Source organism: Oncorhynchus nerka, linkage group LG15 (assembly GCF_034236695.1).
Source record: "Oncorhynchus nerka isolate Pitt River linkage group LG15, Oner_Uvic_2.0, whole genome shotgun sequence".
Taxonomy (NCBI): domain Eukaryota; kingdom Metazoa; phylum Chordata; class Actinopteri; order Salmoniformes; family Salmonidae; genus Oncorhynchus; species Oncorhynchus nerka.
In genome coordinates, this window is record NC_088410.1 from 82184591 (window position 1) to 82211886 (window position 27296).

Consider the following 27296-nt stretch of genomic DNA (forward strand, 5'->3'; position numbering starts at 1 on the left):
GTATTGATTTGATTCTGTTATACAGGTAACTGAACAATATCCGTTATGTGTTTCAATACAATAACAATATAGACACATCCTATTTTCTACCACTCATCCTCAAACGCTAACTGAACAATTGACCATATTTTGTTGTATCATTACCTCCTCTATAGCACAACATGTGGGGGGTTGTATTACCCTGAAACAATAATATAATTATACTAAAATCGGGATATCTGGGCAGATCATGTTTTCATTGTGATCACCTAACTTGTTACCATACTATTACCATGTTATTACCACTTTATTCTGCCCTGTAATGTAAAATGCTACCATCATTCATGTCCCCGAGAATTTAGCCGGCCTTAGAAAGTTTGTGCTTCTGAAAAAGCAGTGCAGCAAGAGTCCAGTTTGCCTCTGCTTACACACTCCATTCTTCTCATACGACTTTAACTAGCCAGCATGCACCTTTCAGTATGTAAAAAATCCAACCGTGTATAATAGAGTCATTATTCTGATCACTGCTCGTCTCAGTTACAGGTATGTAAATGAACATTTGTCAGCTAACTGGAGTCCTTAATCTTTGTAGCCCGGGTTGACTTCCCTAGGGGAAGTGCGATAGAGTGGGAACTGCTGAGCTGATGTTTCTGGGTAGAGCATCCCGGTGTACCTACAGTATACCTACTGTGCACCCTCCCTCCCTTCCCTGGCCTGGCCCGGCATCACTGCATTCATAACCATTACCATCACAACATGCCTGCTCCGCTCTACTCCCAGCATGACTCTGTTGCTTCTGAACGACTGAAACGTTCTCACCTGTGAATTCTCTCATGCAGTATAATTTCAGATCAGGCATTTTTTTATTTTACATTTTTTACATTTAAGTCATTTAGCAGACGCTCTTATCCAGAGCGACTTACAAATTGGTATACAACAGCTCTGCCCCAGGAGAACTCTGTTGCTTCTGCCCCAGGAGAACTCTCTCTCTGCTGCTTTGTTTGGCTTAGAAGTGCCTCTTGAACATTTGTGCATGTACACGGCCATATTGATGACCCCACATTTGCCTCTGTTAGTTTCTCAGAGGCAGTTTTGCACACCTGAAATATGTTCAAAATGCAATATAACATTTCATCCCGAGAGTAAGTTCAGATGAAGTCTTGAGTTATTGCAAAGAGTTTATGGTGCCATTGTCTGAATATACCTACATTGAAATGGCAGGGCTCTACACGGTGTGGCTTATACAAGCCAATGTCATAATTGTATACTGTTCTATTACCATGGGAGGGACTGTTTGGCTCGTAAAACCTGATTATCGGCTTTGTAATAGGCTGTGTTTGCATTACCCAAACTGCACCACAGCTTCATTTATGGCATAGCTCATCTCTCAGCTTACCATCATTGTACAGGAAACTTGGTTATATTTTTTGTTTTTCCATCTAGAGAACAATTTCTGTACATTATGTTATGGTACACTACTTGGACCTAATAAACGGATGATCAACTTATTGAGATACACATTTTACGGTCTGTCAGATACTGTCAGCTTTGACCAATGAATTTATATTAATTGCAGAAGATACCCACCCCATCTGTGAGTACGCTCTATATTTGGGACATTGGGAGATTGCTCCATTAAGAAGCCAAGCTTATGAATATTGATAAACTAGTCTGAAATGTAACTAGATCTGAATAACACAGTTTCCCATGAATAAAGAATGAGATTAATATGAGTCAACGAACATCGGACAAATCTAATTATAGCTTTGAGCTTTAAATAAATGCCCTGTAAAATGTACCCAGAAAATTACACCATTTCAGAGCTGTCGGATTTCTGGAGACCTGCTCCCTGTTATTAAGAGAGAAAGCTCTTTCTTTCTTTGTTTAATTGAGTGGCAAATAGCACTTTCTGTTTTAACCTCTAAATGCCCAAACTCTTCAAATTATTGGGAAGCTAAGATGCTACTTTGTTGCTTTGTTGGGGTGGCAGGTAGCCTAGTGGTTAGAGCATTGGGACAGTAACTGGAAGGTTGCTGGATTGAATCTCTGAATTTTACCTTCATTTAACTAGGCAAGTCAGTTAACAACAAACTCTTACTTACAATGACAGCCTAGAAACAGTGGATTAACCACCTTGTTCATGAGTAGAACAACATATGTTTACCTTGTCAGCTCAGGGATTTGATCTAGCAACCTTTTGGTTACTGGCTCAATACTCTAATCACTAGCCTACCTGCCACCCCTAGGTGGCTAACCCAGTGTTCCCCGGTAGGCCGTCATTGTAAATAAGAATTTGTTCTTAACTGACTTGCCTAGTTAAATAAAGGTTAAATCAAATACAAAAATATATATCAATAATTAACTACAGTAGTAGTGAAGTATGGGTCAGTTATTTCAAATGTACAACATGCTTTGGGCCCAGGATTTTTCCTCTCTCTCTGTCCTTCCATCATGTGCATGTCACTCATATGGCAAGGGGCTGAAGCTAATTGGTTGAACTCAAATTGCTAGCGGGCTGTCCACAATAGGGGAAAATGGCATATGTCAGTTTCCAGAAAAAAATGAACTTTGACGGCTACTAAATACTTTTAAACCTCCCACTTTGGGCTGGATGTGTCAATGTGTAGATCATACATGCATAATCTATGAGTTGAATGACACAATTAGCCATGGAATAGTACAGCTTCCAGAAAACCAGTTGCTTCAAACAAGGGATTTCATGGCTAATTGAGTAATTCTACTCATAGATTATGCATGTATGATCTACACATTGACACATCCAGCCCAAAGCGGGAGGTTTAAAATGTACTTAGTAGTTGCCAAAGTTCCATGGCATGTTTTTAAGGAGGATAAACAAATTGTCCTTTGCAAATCTAAGACAACCTGAAAAGTATCTTTAATAAAATTCCTGAAAACATTATTTTCCAAACTGCTAATGTAGGCATAGTAAATCACTAGCTGCATTTTTGGTGGTTGTCCTCAGAGGTTGTATTCTTGGTATATGTACGGGGAAAAGACATTTTGATTTGCCCTCGGATGTGGTGATGCATGCCAGATTTGGAAGACATGGACATGTGTGGTGTAGTCTTTTGCCAAAGAAGGGAACCTGGAAACAGAGACAGAAACACATACAGTAGGTGAACGAATACGTTGTATGGCATCTTTTGCAATGAAATCTGGACTCTTTCTGTCGTTCCAACTTTCAGTAGAGACTGAGAGATTGACTAGTGAGATATGATGTACAGAACTTGGCGCACCTTGTGACTCAAGCAGTGGCACTCGTCTCGCTCCTGTCCCATAGGGGCACACATCCTCGCGCTTCGGATCCATAAGCTGACCGCACAGCACATCCCCCCTCCACACTGAGAGTCCTTCTCACAGGCCTGAAGAGATCACACAAAATATAATAGAGTTGAAAAGCAAACTTTAAAGAAAACTGAGAGGCATTAAAAGTGAGAACATTGCTAGAAGCCAAAGCATTTCTACAGCAATTCATTTATGTTGGTAATGATTGGGCTCCAAAATTACTGGCACCCCTGACTAGCAATGCACAAACAATACTTAAAAAAATATAAACAACATAATTATAGAGTTAAACTCAAAATGTTAAACTCAAATCAAGGTTTCACAATTTAATGGCACCCTTAAAGATTATTGTAAATAACATCTACCAAAATTAAACCATAAATTAAATTTCACTTATTTAAGTTAATCTAAGTCTTAAGGAACTGTATTGAGCCATTACATCACTTCCTGTTTCACTAGGTAACACATGCAATATCCCGCTGTCATCCAACACCATGAAGAAAACAAAAGAACTGGCAGTTCAAAAGAGACAGATGGTCGTAGAACTTCATAAATCTACTAATGGCTACAAGAAGATCCACACACAATTGAATATACCACTGAGCACTGTCAGGGCAATTCATTAAAAATTCAAAAGATATGGAACAGTTGAAAACCTCACGGATAGAGGACGCAAATGCATTTTGCCCCCCAGGATAGGGAGGAGGATGGTGAGAGAAGCAACAAAATCCCCAAGTATCACTGTGAAAGATTTGCAGGCATTGGTGGTGTCTTGGGGTGACCAGGTTTCAAAAAGCACCATCAGACGCCACCTCCACAACCACAGGCTCTTTGTTAGGGTTTCCAGAAGAAAGCCCTTTCTGACCCCAAGACACAGACGCAAGCGCTTGGAGTTTGCCAAATGTCATTTAAATTATGACTGGAAGAAAGTGCTCTGGTCAGATGAGACCAAAATTGAACGTTTTGGTCAGATACAGCATCGGCATGTTTGATGTCGAAACAGAGATGCATACAAGGAGAGGAACCTCATACCCATGGTGAAATATGGAGGGGGTCAGTGATGTTTTGGGGCTGTTTTAATTCCAGAGGTCCAGGGGCACTGGATAAGATTGATGGCATAATGAATTCCACCAAGTGTCATGGAATTTTGGCTGAAAATCTGGTTGCCTCTGCCAGAAGGTTGGGAGTTGGCCGTAGGTGGACTTTCCAACAAGACAATGACCCGAAACATACCTCAAGATCCACACAGAAATGGTTCTGTGACAACAAAATCAATGTTCTGCTATGGCCATCTCAGTCAGAGAGAATAAAGTAGACGGCGAGCGTCAAATTATGACCCTGTGTCCGGATGACGCGTACATGCCCAAATATGGGCATCCGGCCAGGACATCCTTGCGGGAAGGTGTTACGTGGTTATGGCCATATAAGTGCATCCTGTTCCTGTTGTCACGTGTTAGAGGGTGTGTTATTTTATATCTATATTGCATCTATTCCTTTGAAGTTGTCATGATGATTGATGTGTAGGAACCTGGTTGAACTGGGAGGGATGTGTTTGAACATTTCAGAGGATGGCCCCACACCCCACCTATTTTATTGCCCTTAGGATTGTTGTCTATGAAGCAGGAATGTCCGGGGGGGATTGTGTTTGTGGCAGACGCATTATAAATAAAGCACAGAACAACACATGCGACCCTAGAACACTAAACATGATTTTAAAAATAAACATGGATTTTGTGATCAGTAGCAAAGCAGTGATGACTGTAACAATGGAAGCAGGACCGCAGCTGAAACATAGAGAAATGGCTCAGTATAAAGCCACAATATACGATGCGCCAAAAAAGCGGTTTCTAAGTGTGTATAGAACCCATATACCGCCCGCAACTGCGCTGAAAGATCAAGTGCTGATGTCTAATGGACAGCAATGGGGGTATCAGGTTGATTACCAGGCCTGTAGAGTGAAACTATACCGTAGCCGAAGGAGAAGAATATACAGACCAGACTTTAGGAGTGGACTACGGGCTTGAAGATTGTCCGGTTTTTCGCAAGGTTCTGTGTCCCGAACTGAGAGTTATCACAAAGGGGTATAGCGTGTTCACGGGCTACGAGACCCATTGGGAAGGTACCCCTGACTCCCCAGGAAGAGTATTTCACAGGGTGAAAATACAAAGAAAGAACGGACTTCCATGTGGATGCGTGGAGTTCTATATCAGCAACGAGGAAACCCGCAACCAAAACATTCGTGATGGTGGCCTGACTGGGGATTTTAGGTTGCGCATGCTTATTCCTTTTAAAAGTTGGGATCTAGCGGAATTAAAAATGTTAGAGTTATTGGACGCTCTTTTTGTACAGAGCCAACAGTGGCAGAGCATTGTTCGGCTAAGGAAGTGAATAATATATACGAATCCTGAGGATTCAAAGGAACCCCAAGAATGTACATCCTCAGAAGGGTCAGCCCCCGAAGAAAACTAAGTATGCGGCTGTGTTAACCACGTCCTGATACGCAAAGGACTGGTTCAACAATAAAAGGAGTGCCCATAAAGCCTCCGGTTCTTCATTTCAGCATATACCATGGATATTCATACAACATACCAGGACTCCGATACGTCCTGGGGGCCAGATACTAAGGACTCTATGCCACGCAGCCCACCATTCTACTCCCCCCAGGCAAGACACCCGACACCTCCTACATGTACACAGCCTGAGGATGTGTTTGATGGGGTGGTCAGTACTATTTTTGTGGACACCATCAAGGCCTCTGTAGCCACACTTTTAGACTTGGTGATTGGAGAGTATATTAGAAAAAAATGCATCGTTGTGAGATCAATCACCCCAGCCAGCTCAGGCATCCTTGCCTAAACGACCCCCCAAGATACTACTTCTTCAACCATTTTGAGGAGCTGGTAAAAAGACTGTGGTCCTGCAGGTTTATGCTTTCGCTGGTTAGAGCCCTGGAGTCTATAGGTCTTGTGCCGTCTATTCCCAGACTTTTCGGGGTAACTGAGGCTTTCCTACATGAACTGAAGGAGGCGATCTACATCCACGAGAAACTCAAAGAAATCCGACACACCCTGGTGGACGACAACAAATACAGGGAAGCTGTGGTGGCTGATGTGATGACTTTCTGGCTCAATAAACCCCAAGAGACCGAGTGACAATACATATTTGTTATTTAGCAATGGGTAACTATATGCATACGATGTTAGAGAGAATAAATACATTTCTTCTTTTGAGAGAACTTACAAATGTTATGCGTCAAATTATTGAAAATAAAGTGAAAAATGTATCGTTCTACACAACACACAATACCTGGGAGAGCGTGTGCTGAAAATGGAGCAAATCATGAATCATGTACGACATATGGGTGAGAGTCTACAATGGACACAACTGGTATCCCGTCTTGTGGATGATTCTGAAGAACTAGAAACAACTTTGTCTAAGATTTTACTTTATTTGTTTGAAACACTGTTTAATTGTAACATGTATCATATTTGTTGTTTATATACTTATATAGCGGATGTGTGTGTTTTTAAAATTCAGCGACACAAGCCTGTAAATCTAAACCAAATATACAGGATGTTGCATGCTTGGATCGTTGAGAAAACGGGGACAAGTATCCTGCAACGAATTCTGAATTGTCTGTATACGTAATACTTGATGTTTGCAAAAATAAAAATTCTAAAATGAAATGTTGTCGTTATTTGAATGTGGCTCATTAACATTATTGTACCTCAGAGAGGCAAGAAGGATGGCGGAGCAGATGTTGAAAAACATGTTATACCCCCTCTAACCCTGGGTTAGAGCTATAGCCGAAGAAACAGGTAGCCGGTTAAGCGCTGCTCAAGTGAATGAGTGGTTATTAGAGCAGGATGCTCATACTCTACATAAATATAGTTTTTTCTACTCATCCCTTGTCCCAGTTTCAGACGGATCTATGTGACATGCAGGCCTTTGCAGATAAAAATGATGGAAATCGCTACATGCTAACGGTTATAGATATTTTCTCTAAAATAGCATTTTTAAGATAAAAATAAAATTAAAATAAGAGCAGGGCCGAGGTGACCCGGGCCTTTGACTCTATCTTGAAGGAAGGAGGAGCCCCCAAGAAAGTACAGACTGATGGCGGAAAATCATTTTTTAATAATACTTTTCAGAAACTCATGAAGAAGCATAATATAGTACATTTTGCTACAGGCTCGGATTTGAAAGCTTCAGTTGTTGAACGCTTTAACAGAACTCTGAAGGAGCGGATGTGTTGATATTTGTCACGAGTCCGACTGAGGGTGGCTACCGAGGGCTTATGATGGAGCGGCAGCGGGTTTCCAGGGGTTTCTGCTTCAGCTGGAGCTATACCTGGCCACCGTCAGACCCACTCCCTCGGGAGCGGAGAGGGTTTCCAGGGGTTTCTGCTTCATCTGGAGCTATACCTGGCCACCGTCAGACCCACTCCCTCGGGAGCGGAGAGGGTTTCCAGGGGTTTCTGCTTCAGCTGGAGCCATACCTGGCCACCGTCAGACCCACTCCCTCGGGAGCGGAGAGGGTTTCCAGGGGTTTCTGCTTCAGCTGGAGCTATACCTGGCCACCGTCAGACCCACTCCCTCGGGAGCGGAGAGGGTTTCCAGGGGTTTCTGCTTCAGCTGGAGCTATACCTGGCCACCGTCAGACCCACCCCCTCGGGAGCGGAGAGGGTTTCCAGGGGTTTCTGCTTCAGCTGGAGCTATACCTGGCCACCGTCAGACCCACTCCCTCGGGAGCGGAGAGGGTGAGTGTGCTCATCTCCTGGCTCACGGGTCGTGCTCTGGAGTGGGCGAATGCAGTCTGGAATGGCCCAGACTCAGCGCGGGAGCACTACCCAGAGTTTTCCCGCCGCTTCCGTGCCGTGTTTGATCACCCTCCAGACGGCTGAGCGGTGGGAGAACGACTATTTCATCTCAGGCAGGAGAGGAGGTGCGCCCAGGATTACACGCTGGAGTTCCGGACCTTCCCAGCAGGATCTGGGTGGAACGACAGGGCCCTTATTGACCACTACAGGTGTAGTCTCCGGGAGGACGTCCGCAGGGAGTTAGCGTGTCGGGACACCGCTCTGTCACTGGATGAGCTGATTGACATGTCTATTCGACTGGACAATCTGCTGGCTGCCCGCGGGCGTTCGGAGAGGGTCCTGTGGGTTCCACCACCCAGCCCCTCCGCTCCCATTCCGATGGAGTTGGGAGGGGCTGTGCCAAGGTGTACCGGAGGAGGAGGCCTTCCCTGCACCAACTGTGGTCGGAGAGGACACACGTCTGATCGGTGCTGGGGGGGTCCGTCTGGGAGTAGAGATGGCAGGCGGAACGCTTCTCGATCACCCCAGGTGAGTCAGCATCAAACTCACCCAGAACCCCTTGTTGGCCACATGTTTGTCTTAACTTTTTTCCTTAACTTTTTTCCCTCTTCCCAGCATAGGGCGCTAGTCGATTCAGGCGCAGCTGGGAACTTTATGGATCGCGGACTCGCCCTTAAGTTAGGGGTTCCGCTTGTGCCGATAGATTTCCTGTGCACTCCCTAGAAGGCCGGCCATTAAGGTCAGGGATGGTCAGGGAGACCACGGTCCCACTGGACATGGTGACGCAGGGGAATCAAGGAAGCTATCAGTCTTTTTATTATTGATTCGCCTGCGTTTCCAGTGGTGCTGGGGATTCCCTGGCTGGCCCGGCACAATCCTAAAATTTTGTGGAGACAGGGGGTTCTCCAGGGGTGGTCAGAGGAGTGTTCTGGAAGGTGTTTGGGAGTTTCCATCGGTGCCACGTCGGTGGCCAGACCAGGGTTCCACCGTGTGCATTCCCCCCGAGTATGCCGATTTGGCAATCGCTTTCAGTAAAGTGAAAGCGACTAAATTACCACCTTATCGACCGGGAAGGGATTGTGCGATAGATCTCCAGGTAAACGCTGCGCTTCCCAAGAGTCACGTGTACCCGTTGTCCCAGGAGGAGACGTTGGCGATGGAGACATATGTCACTGAGTCGCTGGGACAGGGGTATATTCGATCCTCCATCTCACCCGTCTCCTCAAGTTTATTTTTTGTGAGGAAAAAACAGGGAGGTTTATGTCCGTGTATTGATTATAGAGGTCTAAACGCCATCACAGTGGGGTATAGTTACCCTCTACCTCTCATCGCTACAGCGGTGGAATCATTTCACGGAGCGCAGTTCTTCACAAAACTGGATCTCAGGAGCGCGTATAGTCTGGTGCGTATTCGGAAGGGAGACGAGTGGAAAACCGCATTTAGTACCACATCAGGCCACTATGAGTACCTCGTCATGCCGTATGGGTTAAAGAATGCTCCAGCCGTCTTCCAATCCTTCGTAGACGAGATTCTCAGGGACCTGTGCAGACAGGGAGTGGTGGTTTATATCGATGACATTCTGATCTACTCGGCCACTCACACCGCGCATGTGTCTCTGGTACGTAAGGTGCTGGTAGACTGCTGGAGCATGACCTATACGTAAAGGCTGAGAAATGCGTGTTCTCTAAATGAGCCGTCTCCTTTCTGGGTTATCGCATTTCCACCTCGGGGGTGGTGATGGAGGGCGACCGCATTAGGGCCGTGCGTAATTGGCCGACTCCGACCATGGTAAAAGAGGTGCAGTGGTTTTTGGGTTTTGCCAACTACTACCGGAGGTTTATCCGGGGTTTTGGCCAGATAGCGGCTCCCATTACCTCACTGCTGAAGGGGGGCCCGGTGCGGTTGCAGTGGTCAGCAGAGTCGGACGGAGCTTTCAACAAGTTGAAGGCGCTGTTCACCGATGCGCCCGTTTTGGCGCATCCGGACCCCTCTCTAGCATTCATAGTGGAGGTGGACGCGTCCGAGGCTGGGGTGGGTGCCGTGCTATCACAGCGCTCGGGTACGCCACCAAAACTCCGCCCCTGCGCTTTTTTTCTCAAGGAAGCTCAGCCCAGCGGAGCGTAACTATGATGTGGGGGACCGGGAGTTGCTAGCGGTGGTTAGAGCTCTGAAGGTGTGGAGACACTGGCTTGAGGGGGCTAGGCACCACTTTCTCATCTGGACCGACCACCAGAATCTGGAGTATATTCGGGCAGCTAGGAGACTTAACCCACGTCAGACAAGGTGGGCCATATTCTTCACCCGGTTCCGGTTTACATTGTCGTATAGACCGGGCTCCCAGAACGTAAAGGCTGACGCACTGTCCCGTCTTTACGACACGGAGGATGGGTCCACCGAACCTACTCCCATCCTTCCCGCCTCTAAACTGGTAGCACCAATGGTAAGGGAGGTGGACTCGGACATCGAGCGGGCGTTACGGGCGGAACCCGTGCCTCCTCAGTGTCCGGCGGGGCGTAAGTACGTGCCGTTTGGTGTTCGGGACAAGCTGATTCGGTGGGCTCACGTCCTACCCTCCTCGGGTCACCCTGGGGTGACGAGGACAGTGGGGAGCCTTCGGGGGAGGTATTGGTGGCCTACTTTGGCAAAGGACGTTAAGAGTTATGTTTCCTCCTGTTCAGTGTGCGCCCAGAGTAAGGCTCCTAGGCACCTTCCTAGAGGGAAGTTACAACCCCTCCCCGTTCCACAACGGCCATGGTCACATCTATCCGTAGATTTCCTGACCGATCTTCCGCCGTCTCAGGGGAACACCACGGTTCTAGTGATTGTGGATCGGTTCTCTAAGTCCTGCCGTCTCCTCCCGTTGCCCGGTATCCCTACAGCCCTACAGACTGTAGAGGCATTATTCACCCATGTCTTTCGGCACTACGGGGTGCCGGAGGACATCGTTTCTGATCGGGGCCCCCAATTCACGTCCCGGGTCTGGAGGGCCTTCATGGAACGTTTGGGGGTCTCTGTCAGCCTGACCTCCGCTTATCACCCCGAGAGTAATGGGCAGGTGGAGAGCGTGAACCAGGAGGTGGGTAGGTTTCTGCGGTCGTATTGCCAGGATCGGCCAGGGGAGTGGGCACGATACATTCCCTGGGCGGAAATGGCCCAGAACTCACCACGCCACTCCTCTACTAATGTGTCCCCTTTTCAGTGTGTGTTGGGGTACCAGCCGGTCCTGGCACCATGGCATCTGAGCCAGACCGAGGCTCCTGCGGTGGAGGAATGGGTACAGCGCTCCAAGGAGACCTGGAGGGCCGTCCAGGAATCTCTACAACAAGCGAGTGGACGGCAGAAGAGGAGTGCTGACCGCCACCGCAGTGAGGCCCCCGTGTTTGTACCGGGGGACAGGGTCTGGCTCTCGACCCGAAACCTACCCCTCCGCTTGCCCTGCCGGAAGCTGGGTCCGCAGTGTGTAGGGCCCTTTAAAGTCCTGAGGAGAATAAACGAGGTGTTCGATTCCAACTCCCTTCCTATTATCGTATTAACCCCTCGTTTCATGTGTCTCTCCTCAGGCCGGTGGTAGCTGGTCCCCTGCAGGACAGTGAGGTGCCGGAGGTCCCCCCTCTGGACATCGAGGGGTCCCCGGTTTATACGATCCGGGCCAATCTGGACTCAAGACGCCGGGTGAGGGGCCTGCAGTACCTCGTGGACTGGGAGGGGTACGGTCCGGAGGAGAGGTGCTGGGTACCGGTGGGGGACATCTTGGATCCATCCATGTTGAGGGATTTCCATCGCCTCCATCCGGATCGCCCTGCACCTCGTCCTCCGGGGCGACCTCTAGGCCGGTGTCGGCGCGCTGCGGGAGCCGCGCGTCGTGGGGGGGGGTGGGGGGGGTACTGTCACGAGTCCGACCGAGGGTGGCGCTCAGCGGTCGTCGTCACCGGCCTATTAGCTGCCACTGATTGTCTTTCCTCCCCCTCCTTGTATGTTTATTGGTAGCACCTGTTAGTGATGATTAGTTGGGCTTCTTTAGACAGCCTGTTTGTTGTGCGGGATTATTCATTGTAACCTTCGGCTCTGTAGTAGAGGGACGTGTTAGTTCCTGGTCGTGCATTTTTCAGTTATACATTTTTCATTCCCTGTGTTTGGGGCGTTATTATTGTGAGCACCCTGTGGTGCGTTGGTGCAATTAAAGGGCACAGCATTGCACTCTCTGTCTCCTGCGTTTGACTCCACACCCACGACACCCGGAGCATTACAATATTTTACAGCTCGCAACATGCATAGATATATCGATATAGTTCAAGATTTAGTAAAGAGGTACAACAACAGCTACCATAAGAGTATACGGATGAAGCCCTCAGAGGTCTCTTCTGAAAACTCTTTTCAAGTCTTTAAAAATCTGTGTGGTTTGTTCCCCCTTCGCCATAAGAAAAAAATTGATTTTAAATTCATAGTGGGGGACTTGGTACGTATATCCAAGTTGAGGGGTGTTTTTGACAAAAAATATGAGAAAGGTTACAGCGATGAGGTGTTCACTGTTACCGAATGTCTAGCGCGCATACCCCTGTCTACAAGTTAAAAGATTATGACGGGGTGCTTATAGAGGTATCTTTTTATGAGAAGGAATTACAGAAGGTACAGTTGGGTAAAGACAAAGTCTTTCACGTGGAGGAGATTCTAGATCAAAAGAGAGAAAAGGGTCAGAAATGGGTGCTGGTCCGCTGGAAAAACTGGCCTAAAAAGTTCAACAGGGTATTAGAGCACGATGTGGTGCAGGCATCGGCGTTAACTTAAACCCTCATGCATGATAAATACAACATCATTCGCATGTACACAGAAGTGCATCATGGAACACAGTGGCTTCTACCTGACTCTCCCCAGTAATGCCTCTGCACATATATATCCTAATAACCAAAGTTCGAATTATACAACCAATTTTCCAAAGCCTATAGAGTTATCAGAGGCCTGGGAAGTAGGTCTCAGCGAGAATACATACCCCCATAGTTGGAATAATATCAAGGATAAGGACCGTGATTTTTATCGCAAAAGGATATCGGAACCTGCAAAACTTATTAAGCTTAAAAATGGGTTCTATAGAACCGTCAACAGGATCGTCTCAGAGTTGAATGAACTCCTAACCCTGAACAATATGGAAATACTCTTGATCTACAACCCTATACATAAACGTGTACAAATCTCAGGGAATGCTGATGGGGGTATAAAGACCAGTGGTAATTTAGCCTACATGTTGGGGATAAATGGACGTATGTGAAAGATAAATTATTCCCATTCCCTGCGGATATACATGCAGGATTTTACAACATATGTGTATAACGACATCATATCCTATCAAAGGGTAGGAGACAGTTGTGTGCCCCTCCTGAGAACAGTTCATATAGATGGAAAGGATGGTGATATAGTCACTGTTAACTACGACAAGCCACACTACGTACCTGTAAGCAAGAAATATATTGAAAATATTCTGGTTGAGCTTAAAACGGATCAGAACAAAAACATTGAATTTACTTATGGTAAAACGATTGTAAAACTCTACTATAGACCCACCAAAAACATATATAATACAAATAAATTAAAAGGGTTATGGACCACAACCAACATTACGACCCTAACCGCTATGTCTCATACTATGTTGCTCAAGTGGGTAATGGGTTAAGCGGCAATTATGGATCCCCGACCATGTACGGTTCGGGGATCGGCGGTATATTTCGTAACCTCTTCAGGATGGTTTTACCGTTTATGAAGAGAGGCCTCAGCATAGCCAAACCACATTTAAAATCAGAGGCTAAAAATATAATAAGTGTAGTTGTAGCCAATGCTATGACCAGAAGGGTGTCACCAGATGCCGAGCATCAAGAAGGCTCGGGGCTTATGATGTTGTCTCGAAGACCAAAAAAGAGACCTCCGGGTATAAGGCGCAGGCCTGCCCCTAAAAAGCGGAGGTTAACCGTTAAAAGAAACTCAGTAAGTCAAAGACGTGGTAAAGTGAGGACGTCTGGACCAAAAACAACAAAAAGAATACTCAGAAGTATTTCCAAAAAGAACAAGCAACATGGCTCTTTTACACCGCATGTCCTCTGAAGCCATAAAGACAGAGCTCGATCTTTTCACGGCCCCCTTAACCCAATTTTTAATAGATAGGTCCATTTATGTGGAGATAGCCCCACTCTCTGCCATTACAGACAACGGTCCCATAGAGTTTTTCATACCAGGCCACGGTGACAACTATCTGGACCTCAACAACACCTTGATGCATTTACGTCTAAAAGTGACCAAAAGAGATGGTACTAATATTGCAGACGATACTAAAGAGAGTGTCATTAATTACCCCTTGGCCACCATCTTCTCCCAAGTGGATGACTTTGGGTGAACGCCTAATCAGTCAAAGCAGTGCCAATACCCTTATAGGGCCATCATGGAGTGTTTTACTCAACTACTCCGAAGACACCCTTAAGACACAATTCAGCGCAGGGTTGTTTAGCAAGGATACTGCAGGAGTCTCAATGGAATCGATAGACCCTTCCACCAGTGCAAACAAAGGACTGGAGGCACGCGCTCGCTACTGTGCCGAATCTCGAGAGGTTCATCTGCTAGGGCCTATACACTCTGACATTTTCTTTCAAGAACGTTTACTATTAAATTCGGTTGATTTAAGACTAAAAATTAACCAGGGCCAAGGATGAGTTTTGTCTGATGTCTGCCCAGGACGGTGACTTTAGTTTAAAAGTGTTGGGGGCAACGCAATGAAAGGAAATGCCCTTTACCTTCTCCAAAGAATTACCATGAAAACCTTTAGCATACCTGTGGGCAGTAGAATCTGCAGTCAAGAAAACCTTTTTCTAGGCTCTTTACCCCGCTACATGGTTATAGGTTTGGTTAATCACGCATCTAATACGGGCAGCTTAGATAAAAAAACATTTAATTTTCAACACTTCAATGCAGAGTATGTAGCTCTGTCAGGACGAACGTCAGGTCCCTGCTAAGGCTTTCCAACTGCAATATAAACCGCACCCACTGAATTATGAAAAAATATGTATTTTGTATTTTGTACATAAATACGCCGCACATGTCTATAAGCCGCAGGTGCCTACCGGTACATTGAAACAAATGAACTTGGTCACTATCTTCCTCCTCCTGTGCACTGAAACCACTGAAGTCATCTCCTTCGGTGTCGGAGATGAATAGCCTCAGAATTGCTTCATCCGATGTTGGATCGTTTTCATCCGGAGGCAAATACCCCGCTGAGCTCATGCTGCCCCCCTTCAACACGCAGCAGTCCAGCCTTTCGAAACCCGTTGATGATAGTGGATTTTTTGACAATGCTCCACACTGTCAGGACCCACTGGCAGACTTGACCATAAAGTTGCTCTTCGCATGCAGCCCGTTTTAGTGAAGGATTTCTCCCCACTTGTCATCCAAGCCTCCCACTGAACACGGAGCGCCACCTTGAATGCAGGATTTACACTGATGTCGAGTGGCTGCAAATACTTTGGGCCATCTGCTTTTCTTCCCTCTGAAAGGTTTGTTGTCTTTTTGCACTGAGTCAGTTCCTCACGCTGCTGTTTACAAAGTCTTATAATCGACTCATTAAGGCCAAGCTCCCGTGCAGCAGCTTTCTTTCCTTTTCCAACAGCCAGATCGATCCCCTTCAACTTGAAAGCTGCATCATATGCATTTCTCCGTGTCTTTGCCATGATGAGGGTGACAAAATTACTACCGTAATCAGAATGATGGGAAGTTTGAGCGCGCTCGATTTTACGTCACATTATGTGACTGTGCTCAGTTTTTTGGCGGCATGAATCTTGTGAAAGCGGGAAAAATCCATAAATTAGCCGGGTCATTGTATAAACCGCGAGGTTCAAATCGTGGGAATAAAGTAGCGGCTTATAGTCCAGCATTTACAGTACACAAGATTTGGAAGGGCTCATGACCTGCTTAATTGGAAAACAATTTTGTGGAGTGTGTACTTGTGATGAATCACCTATTGAGAAATAGCCGTAGCGGCCGGCCATGTTTATTGTCAATACCCATGTTTATTGTCAATACCCATCCTAACCCACATGCCGGGTGAACATTGGCTAGCTGTGACATTAGAAGACGAAGGAGGAAGAAAAATCTCAACTTTTTTTCCCCCCCGGTTTTTCACATTTCCCCAAATCTATTAAAGAATTTTGGACCAAAAACCGATCAAAGATATACTACAGCATCAAACAAGTGCAAGATAACCTTTCCACTACATGTGGTCAACACTGTGTATTCTACTTATGCCAAAGAGCCCGGGGAGTTTCTTTTGAAGATGTTACGTCTCTTTATAATGATGATTTAAGAAGTAATGATAATGTAGTAACTTGTTTTGTTAGAAAATATCAAAAGTGTTCAGATATGTGTCCTTTAAGACCGTGTAATCAAGGCTTATGCTCACATCAAATGTTTCAAGAATGCCAAAAATGTTAAATAGCTTAATTTTTCAAATAAAATGTATTGAATTTAATCATAGTTATTCAAAAGTCATTCAAAAGTCTAACCACCCTGAGTGATCGGGATTAGGAATGGGTCTGGAGACGTTCAGGGGGGTAAAGGAGTTCTATGTCTTTTCTTTTGAAGACTGGCCCTTTTATTGGAGTTTGATTGCTGTCTTTTGTCTCTTTAAATTTTTTAATTGCGTCAGGGTGAGTGGAATGCGTCCTTTGAGAAGATTCAAAGCAATCTCACATAGGGATAATATGAGATCTGAAAAACAGTGACCCAAGATGGCCTTCCGTTCTTTAGCTGTAGCCCCAACTAGGCTTCTCAAGAGGGGCAGGTTTCTTTTTAAATGCAGAGACATAGCGGTTACTTTTTAGGAATGTACGCAGCCGGCCACTCCCACAGGAACAGACCTGTTCGTAGCCTCAGGTGTTCTGGAGTATTTGCTTTTAAATCCACGATTAAATAAGAAAATGGTAGCATCCTCATAGCTCTCCATAAGTAGGATTTCCTTCCCGGGTACATCTGCTGAGCTAGAGTGTTAATTTGTATTTTGTCTCTAGGGTATTTGAACAAAACCATGTAATTGGCATTCAAACTAATGGTACGGCTATTTTTTACCTTGGTGAAACACATTCTGCACCAAGTAAAGCACGGACAGGTTTCTATGATGAGTATATTGGGTAAAAGCTTGTGCAATTTCGGGATGTTCACTACCTGTAAATAGCTTATCGTCCAAAACCAGCATATTGTTTTTATGAGGAGGGAGAAGTTCATCATCAGACAGGGATTTAGGTATTCCTTCAACAAACTTGATTTTTATTTTCTTCAACAATTCAGCATACAAAAGGTTGATAACACAAATAACACCACACAATATTGTCAGGCTTTTGAGAAAATACATGTTCAGAATTCTCTAAAATACTTTTTACAAAACAAGTTTTACCACTATTGGAGGGGCCTGTGATTAAGGCTGAAAATGGTAGTTGCAACCGGGGGTCAAAACCTTCTACAGCAGCCATTATATCTTAAGCTTTAATGACACACTGGGGCTTGTAGCATAAGTCAGTAGCCAAAGGGCAATGTGGTCCCGTCAGGCAAAAGCAGTCTCTTGTCATAGACTACCCTGAATCTTTTAGTAAGTGGAGCATTCCTTAGATGGAAGTCCTTTTTATCCATAACCATTTTTTTGTAGGAGCTCAAAATCTCCAAGTCACTATTCCGGTCGTTTATGAACCCCTCGACCAAGCGTGTGATTGATTCCAAGTTTACATGCGGGGCATTTTCATAGTTTTGAGTCACGCCTTTGGCTTTCAACACCACATGATTGTCTTTAGTCCTAAAAGCATAGCTTTTGGGACCACAGGAGGGCCATTCTGTGATATGTTCACCATCTGTTCACTCGTTAAACCACACAGATAGTTGCTAAGTGGGGGGTTTCAATCAACCGGTTTGCTTACATAGACCACAGAGTCTGTGTCGTAGTAAAGAACCCACCTCTGAAGCTGCTCCATGAGGGTGTACAGTTCAAGTCGGTCATAGGCAGTGGTAAATGCTGCAAGAAACACATTTACATTACCCGGGGGTAGAACCCACTTCTTGTTACGTCTCCATTGCACCAGGGCAATGTCTTGACTCAAGAATGAAAAATGTAAAATTTCGTCCGAAAAAACAAATTCCAAATATTCTTTGGGGTCTTTAATGATCGACGTTGTTAGCATATTGCATCTCTGCAAAAGCTTCCCCCAAAGAGAGTTTAAGTACAATTTTGACACATTTCTTTTGGTTTTGTTGACCTCAGTATGATTCCATCTCTTTATGGAAATCAAAGGTGCTATGTCTTACTGTCTCGTACCACGTCATGAATCTCTCTCGCTCTTTGGGAGACATTTGACACCCGTACATTTCGGGGCTGGGATAAGATCCGATATAATGTAGATTCTCCTCAGATGTGAAGAAGTGGGGTAACCAGCCTTTCACAGAGTTTTCAAAATGCCAAGGCCTCTGGCATTTGAGCCAATCTCATGGGTAAGAAGCTTAAACTGTCAATGTATCTCTGGTTGAAGGCGGGGTCTACAAAACACAAGATTTTACTACCTTGAGCTATGACACTGGGTGCAACGCCTTGCTATATCAAGGGGTTCAAAAGAAGGTAGGAGTCATAGGTTCTAGAATTGTGCGCTATAAATGTGAAGTTTCTGTACTGGGGTTTTCTAAAGTGTTTTAGAAAGAGGAGTGCACAATTGGGCCCCTCTGCCGACCACTTATCACCCTTGAAAGTCATGGTAGATTCAAAAATAGGCTAATTACCCCCTGATTGCTGATTTGTCTCAAAATCAAAGAACACATATTTCTCTGAATGTTCATCTTCAGCCAAGGGCTGAATATAACACCCGTGTGGCACTTCTTGAACCACTTCAGCGTCTCTGCTTTTCAAAGGCCCTTTACAGATTGGGCAATGTATGATTCCACACACATGAGGTTTAGGGCTGTCTATTTTAAGGTTAATTGCAATGGCATTTTGGACATTTCTTGTTAATGTCACAACTGCTTACAGATTTACAGGCCTTGGGATGCCATGTTTAAATTTTGTCCTTTTCATAACAGTAGGCAGAACGACATGTGCGGTGACAATCCGCACAGGGTGTCAGGTTTAAGGGCTGCATCGGATAATTTTCATCCAGACATACTGAACAGTTATAACGGCACGAGTGCCCCCCCCCTCCCTTTCAGTGGTGTAGCCGGTATGGCAGGATGGACACACATATGGTGTGCCTAAAATGATGTGATGTTGGTAATAGCATAATAATGGTTGTTTTGCACATAAAAGTACAGAATCTGTGCTGGGCCTTAGGCCTACGTTTATGAGATATGCCCTTTTATTGCTTATGATTTCTGATTGCATCAGGCTATCTAGTTTCCTTCTCTGACCCCCACCACCCAGGGGTTGACGTATTATTTGCACTACAAGCTCGAGGGTCCTATCGGCTATGACGGATACATTTTGCAGGCTATCTCCACAAATGTCCAACTTTAAGACATCATGAGGTTCGCCATAATCTCTTGCCTTGTCTAACAGTTCATTCAGAGTATCCAATATCATTACATAAAACACCGCATAGTCAAGATTCTGATTCAGCCATGTGAAATTGAAAAACTGTCGAATCTCTGTATTGCTGAATTTACTTCTATCGATACCATCTCCCTCCTGATTTATTAGACCATTTTTCAATTCCTCAAAAACATAGTATTGCGTTTCAGACTCTTCGGACATGGTAGTTAATGGCGGGGTTTGTGGGAGGTCCGGTGTAGAAGATCTTATGCTCTCATTCATCTGGTTAAATAACGATATGAGGGCGTCCGGGATCTGGGATAACAGGTTTTCATCGGTCGTCCCGGACTCATTCATATGATTAATCATTTCTATGAGTTCGGTGTGAATCTGGGATAATAGGGTTTCATCTATCGGTATTATGTCTGTTACCCCAGCCTCATTCATCTGGTTAATTATTAGCTTGGAGTTCGGGCGGTATCTGGGATAACAGAGTGTCAACTGTCTCAATTTTGTCTGTTGGCTCAGCCATTTGGATAATTAATGATGTGTGTTCTTGTGGTATTCTGGAAGGATACATGTTACATATATGTTTTTAGTGCCTGTATTTGCATTTTTTAATCAGATTGCTGTTGTGACTAGGGGGCAGTATTTTCATTTTTGGGAAAAAACATTCCCATAGTAAACAGGATATTTTGTCAGGACAAGATGCTAGAATATGCATATAATTGACAGCTTAGGATAGAAAACACTCTAAAGTTTCCAAAACTGTAAAAATATTGTCTGTGAGTATAACAGAACTGATGTTGCAGGCGAAAGCCTGAGAAAAATCCAATCCGGAAGTGCCTCATGTTTTGATAGCACTGCGTTCCTATGCGTCCCTATTGAGCAGTGAATGGGCTATCAACCAGATTACTCTTTCTCCGTATTCCCGAATGTGTCTACAGCATTGTGACGCAGTTTTACGCATTTATGTTGAAGAATACCCGTAAGCGGCTACATTGCGCAAGTGGTCACCTGAACACCTCGGATATATTATCGAATAGATATTTGAAAAACACCTTGAGGATTGATTATAAACAACGTTTTCCATGTTTCTGTCGATATTATGGAGCTAATTTGGAATATTTTTCGCCGTTTTGGTGACTGCAATTTCCGGGCGATTTCTCAGTCAAACGTGAAGAACAAACGGAGCTATTTCGCCTACAAAAATAATATTTTTGGAAAAAAGGAACATTTGCTATCGTGAGTGAAAACATCCGAAGCTCATCAAAGGTAAACGATTTAATTTGATTGCTTTTCTGATTTCTGTGACCAAGTTACCTGCTGCTAGCTGGACAAAATGCTATGCTAGGCTATCGATACATTTACATAAATGCTTGTCTAGCTTTGGCTGTAAAGCATATTTTGAAAATCTGAGATGACAGGGTGATTAACAAAAGGCTAAGCTGTGTCTCAATATATTTCATTTGTGATTTTCATGAATAGGAATATTTTCTAGGAATATTTATGTCCGTTCCGTTATGCTAATTAGTGTCAGGCGATGATTATGCTCCCTCATGCGGGATGGGGAGTCATTAGAGGTTTTAACAAATGTGGCATTGTTCTATGCCAGACGGATAGACTGTATTGTCGATAGAGTAAAGCCACTATTCGTTTGTGGAGCAAAACCTTTCGGTATTTTAGAGCCCTGGAAAAGGCTGTGAAAAACCTAGCTTGTTCTATTTTAGGTTCAGGTGTTTCCACCAAAGAATTGGCTGAATCAAGAAGCTTCTTCTGTGCCGTTATACGCCAGGTAGGAGTCTGAATGCAAATAATACATACAAAATAGGTTATTAAACATAAAATATATTACATAAAAATGTCAAATACATTTCAAGTATAATACTATATATTAACAAAACATAATTAAATTACCTCTGCTTTTTTGACGAGGACTGTTCTGACGAATCATGGAAGCCGGGTGCTCGAGACTTTTTTCACCAAGCATTCCAGATTCTGCCAGGCATGTCTTGTTGGAGTCTGAAAAAACATTATTTGACATTGTTTTAACATATTCAATCATAAAAATGTATAAATAATAAAGTATGTATAACTAATAATATATATATATAATGGCTTCATACCGTGTCCATGGAGCGCCGTTTCTTGAAGCAGTAAGTTTCCGGCCCAGTAACATTTTTCGGTCTGGGTGATTCTGCGCAATGCACTTGCGCATAAATTGTGCATTGCTTGTTTGGGTCTGGAATATGGAGGAAGCGGGTGGAGGTTCCAGGGGGAGTTGATGTGCCAGATTTCGGTGTGTTTGAAAAAACGTTTGTACAGAATGGGAGAATAGCATCTATGTCATCTTCTCCACCATAGTCGTTCAGAGTACATAATGCAGCCGTGATCCTTCTTGGCGGTCTGTCAGCTGTAAACAGAAAAATAGCTTTTAATATAGGGTGCACACTTTTTGTTTTTAATGTATAAATATTCTTATGGATTTTATTATTGGACTTACGTGGACAATAGTGTGATGGGGACTGGCTGCGTTTTGCTCCACGCAATCCCCTTCTAACGAAGGCTGTTCCAAATCATTTATTCCCTGAAGCAACTGCGTAAAGGACGGATACCCTACAAACATTATATAATATATATTTATATTTATCCGATATATATATATATATATATACATTTTAAATTATAAGAATACGTGCATTTGACATATTGTAACGGATTTCCTCCTCTTCTTCCGAAGAGGAGAGGCGAAAAGGATCAGAGGACCAATATGCGGCGTGGTAAGTGTCCATGGTTCTTTTAATACGTAAATGTACACATGAACAACTGAATACAAAAACAAGAAACGTGAAAACCCCAAACAGTCCTATCTGGTGCAAACACAGAGACAGGAACAATCACCCACAAACACACAGTGAAACCCAGGCTACCTAAGTATGATTCTCAATCAGAGACAACTAATGACACCTGCCTCTGATTGAGGACCATACTAGGCCGAAACATAGAAATACCCAAATCATAGAAAAACAAACATAGACTGCCCACCCCAACTCACACCCTGACCATACTAAATAATGACAAAACAAAGGAAATAAAGGTCAGAACGTGACACATATTACCTAAAAAAATTGTTGTCCCTGTTTAATATTACAATAATATCGATAATATCCATACAATACCTAATGCCTTCAAATCGAATATATTATTTTCACTAACTCGCCTTCAGAAACCTCCATTAGGATGGATTCACAGATGGTCTTTTAGCTGTTCTAGGCTGCTGGCCTTGTCTGGAGTTGAGCTTTTGGCGTTCGTACAGAGTGGATAGTATCTGCTGTCACTCGCTCCGCGGTCGTGGCTCAAAGGAGAGATATTCTGGAATGATCTTACAGAGCGGAGGTGTCGTTTTTTTTGGGCTGCATCCGTATGCAAAAAATGGCCATATAGTAACCCTGAATGTTTAGAGACCCCAAAACCACATGTGGTTGTCTCGACATATTCTGTCTGCCGGTATTTCCTTTTGATTTGTTACACCCTTATGGGTAGCAGCTTGGGGGGTGTCCGATATACATTTATAGACCTGGGTGGGGGGCCGTTTGTATATGCGCTGATTAGAAATAACATACCCTGTATGTTTTAAACCGTAGGAGGTTGTCTCGACAAGATATATTCTGCCTGGGTTGTTTGACTTTTTAGCCTCTCACGTCCTTGGGGGTGAGATAATTGCGTATTTGAAAGGCATGTGTGTTAATCAATCAATCGAAAGTACCAAGCCCTATTGAAGAAACGCACACACAATCCTAAACAGCCTCACACACCTTTTCAAACGCCCCATGCAGAGACACACACCCCGACCCCCTTTTTGTTTTGAAACACACACACATACATACATTCCCGCGCACGCACACGTCTTTTTTTAAATCCGTTTTCTCAGAGACATGCATGATGATAGAGCTAAAAGACAGAGCCCCTTCGTTAATCTACACCTGCATTGCTTGCTGTTTGGGGTTTTAGGCTGGGTTTCTGTACAGCACTTTGAGATATCAGCTGATGTACGAAGGGCTATATAAATACATTTGATTTGATTTGATATATACAGTACCAGTCAGAAGTTTTGACACACCTACTCATTCAAGGGTTTTTCTTTTCTTTTGACTATTTTCTACATTGTAGAATGTGCAAAGTTGTCATCAAGGCAAAGGGTGGCTACTTTGAAGAATCAAAAATGTCAAATATATTTAGATTTGTTTCACACGTTTTTGGTTACTACATGATTCCATATGTGTTATTTCTTGGTTTTGATGTCTTCACTATTATTCTACAATGTATAAAATAGTACAAATAAAGAAAAACCCTGGAATGAGTAGGTGTGTCCAAACTTTTGACTGGTACTGTATATATATTAAACAATGCAACTACACAAATAGCAAACACGTTGCATGGTACCTGAAGTACTGTAGGTACTATGCAACAATGTGTGCGTACGTACCTGCATCGTACTGTAAAAGCTTATTTTCAGTTATATAAAGTTGTACCAATATTATATTAAAACCTTGTTCCTTGTTAAAGCCATCACATTCAACTTTTCCAACGAACATGAATTGACAAAATTATTCCACTATACATAGGTAGAGCTATGTTGGAGAAATAAAACCTTATTTGACACATTATTTGACACTGGTTTAACCAGAAGGAACTATTATGGTTACACAGTTAATTAATGTAAAATATTAACTTAAAAACATGATAACATTTGTTTTACAGCAATAACGAAAGGATTGTGCTCTTCAATATGAGTTCCTAAGGCAATCTCACAGTTGGCTAGCCTCACATTGATATAAAAAATAAGCAGACTTGCTGCAACATAATGCAAATGTTCTTCTCTGTGTATAGCCAGCCTAGAGTTGATAATGATGTAGGTAAATCCAACATGATGTTATAAAGGCAGACTGTAACTGTATTGTGTCTTCATGACAGGCTTCTCATTACACTGAGATAATCTACTAAGAATCTATTACATTTTGTGCACCCCCCCATTTAGATTTAGATAAATTATGATAATTATTTCATATTCATCCAAATCAAGCTTCCCATAACAAAATATTACATTTTCTATATTATCATTCACTCATAACTACACTCTTAGAAAAAAGGGTTCCAAAGGGGCTCTTCGGCTGTCCCTTTATACAGAGGGTTCTCCCAAAAGGTTCCCATCTGAAACCAAAGGGTTCTACATGCAACCAAAAAGGTTCAAAGTGTTCTCCTATTGGGACAGCCAAAGAACCCTTTAAGGTCCAGATAGTACCTTTTTATTCTAAGAGTGTAGTTGGCTCCCAGGACCTGTTGGCTTCAACTTACCCCTGTGATGACTGCTGAGGAGCCATGGGACACGAGCAGTAGACAGAATAGTAGGTAGCAGCTGGACCGCATGGTGAAGAAGAATAGTTCTCCAGCTCCTGTGTTCTACAGGGTGAAATAGATGCTGTGTCTGCTGTGTGTACCTGAGTGTGTATGTGTGCGTTAGATTGACTTGGAAAGAGAGATGGCCTCCAAAATCTTGTGTTGAGGGCAGAGAGAGGTTTATAAACCCAGCCTGCCATTCACAGTCTCATTGAGTCACTCAGCACCAGCATTGCCTCAGGAGAAAAAATGAGAAGCCCCAAGGTAAGGCTCAACACGACAATATCCCTCTGGTATTCTCTATGGTGACGCCAATTCTTCCCATTCTTCTCCACCGTTACCATACTCATCCTTTGAGTGGTCTCAAACCTGTTGTTGTTTTGTCATCTTTAAGCAGGCGATGAAGCATTATATCTTATTTTTTCCGAAATATCAATTTCCACTCAAGTAATACGCATCCAGGTATTATAATGATATGGTGGGAAAAGAAAAGCCACACACTCCGTTGCTCTGGTGCAATAAGTTTAAACAAATGTATATCGTCACTAATATAATGCCAATCCAATGAAAATGTTCATGCCAACTGAATGAGTACAGGAGAGTACAGGGTTTAATGCGTTTTTATGCATCAAGGCCATACTGCCTGTGTGGGTAAACTGCCAATATTCAATCTGCTATTGGAACGGTTGTCATGACTACAACTCAAGGTCTCCTCTCCAACATGAAAGGTGGTGGCACTTGTGATTTTGTTAAATAGTTTTACCCAGGGACACGTCAAAAGAAGCAATGTCAATTCAATTGTTAGATTTAAAATAATGGGATAAAAAAAATATGCTTTCCTGCTTCAATCAAATACATTTAATTGTTTAGCTTGCATATGTTCCAGAATAGACGTCAAGTAATACCAGCTGATGAGTCCAGTCAGCTGCAGTGGATGAACTGTCCATCATCAGTTGGTAAGGACTTGACAGAGCCACAGTGACACAGCTAACTAAGTCACACAGGAAGCCAAGAGTAAGGTCCCATCCTCGGGAATGAGGACCAAAGGTCTAGAGTGGGATAGCACTCAAATTTATGACAGGCTTCTCTTGAAGCAGTGTGACTCTGAATACAGCAGAATATGAATGACGGTTTTCACTCAAGAGCATCTGCATTCTCCAACTCATTTTCTTCAGTCATTCTATGGGGAATACCAACCAAGGTGAACACATGAATGGCTGACATGTACCTTTGAGATTTGATCCACTGGTCCTGTAATAGCTGGTGAGAGCGAGGGAGGGGCGAGAGAGAGAGACAAACACAGAGACAGCAGTATGCTTAAGCTGCAGGGTAGACTGTTTTTAATGCAAACACTGACTGAATGCCAGGAGCTGAAATGACTTGGCATATATCCTTCCAGAGTGCTGCTCTTCCCTGACTTGTCACTACTCTTTCATCATTGCACATAGCAGAAGAAGAACTTCATCACCTGTGTCATGACGCCGGCCTAGGGGTAGGTTTATGACAGTCATAAATACCTCTCCCCCTTTTTTCCTCTCTCTACCCTACTGATGTGAGTATTGAACATCCCTTGGTTAACATAGAGATTCTGGGAACATCAGAAGGTGGGGGGAAATGAACCATATTTTGGTAATCCAACCAGTTGAACATATATATGCGTTGGTACTTAATGAATATGATGTCAGTTCGGTTGTCATCTGAGACATTCTCATCAATGATAGGATGACATAAACGGTACAGTGGAAAGTCTACACATTATAGTTATCAGATTCACATGGAATTGTTGTGCAATTTAAATGTTTGAATATGAAATTATTTGTGAGGGGTGAAATATGATTTTAGCTTCTAAAATGTGAGAATTGTTTTTCATGAGTGAATTAGGCCCGACTCAGTGGCCCGCCCACGTGAAGAGACATTGGTTATAAACTATGAAACACGCCCTCCTCTCCCTTCCTATATAAAGCCTTGACGACAATATCATTTCCTGTTCCGGGTACATTAGGATGTCGGTCCGATGTCAGAAGGGTTCAGATAATAACTACAGAAGGAAGCCAACCTCAGCGTGAGCTTTGGTTGAGAATGGTATGAACGTTGAAATCTTATTCACTACAGAAGTGATACCTCCTAGCCGTTGAGTTAGCAACAGCAGCTGCAAATGTGGGCTAGGAAAGAGCAGACAGAGTACCCCGTCTTCCACACAACGACATTACTACAACATATCCAATTTACCACCAGAGACATTCTTCCGAGGACAGGAAGATCTGTTGG

General features: G+C 43.8%; 1 pseudogene; it reads right to left on the bottom strand.

Moving 5' to 3' along the window:
* Window positions 1-2828: 2828 nt before the first annotated feature.
* On the bottom strand, window positions 2829-25058 carry LOC135559924 (toxin MIT1-like; annotated as a pseudogene).
* Window positions 25059-27296: the final 2238 nt, after the last annotated feature.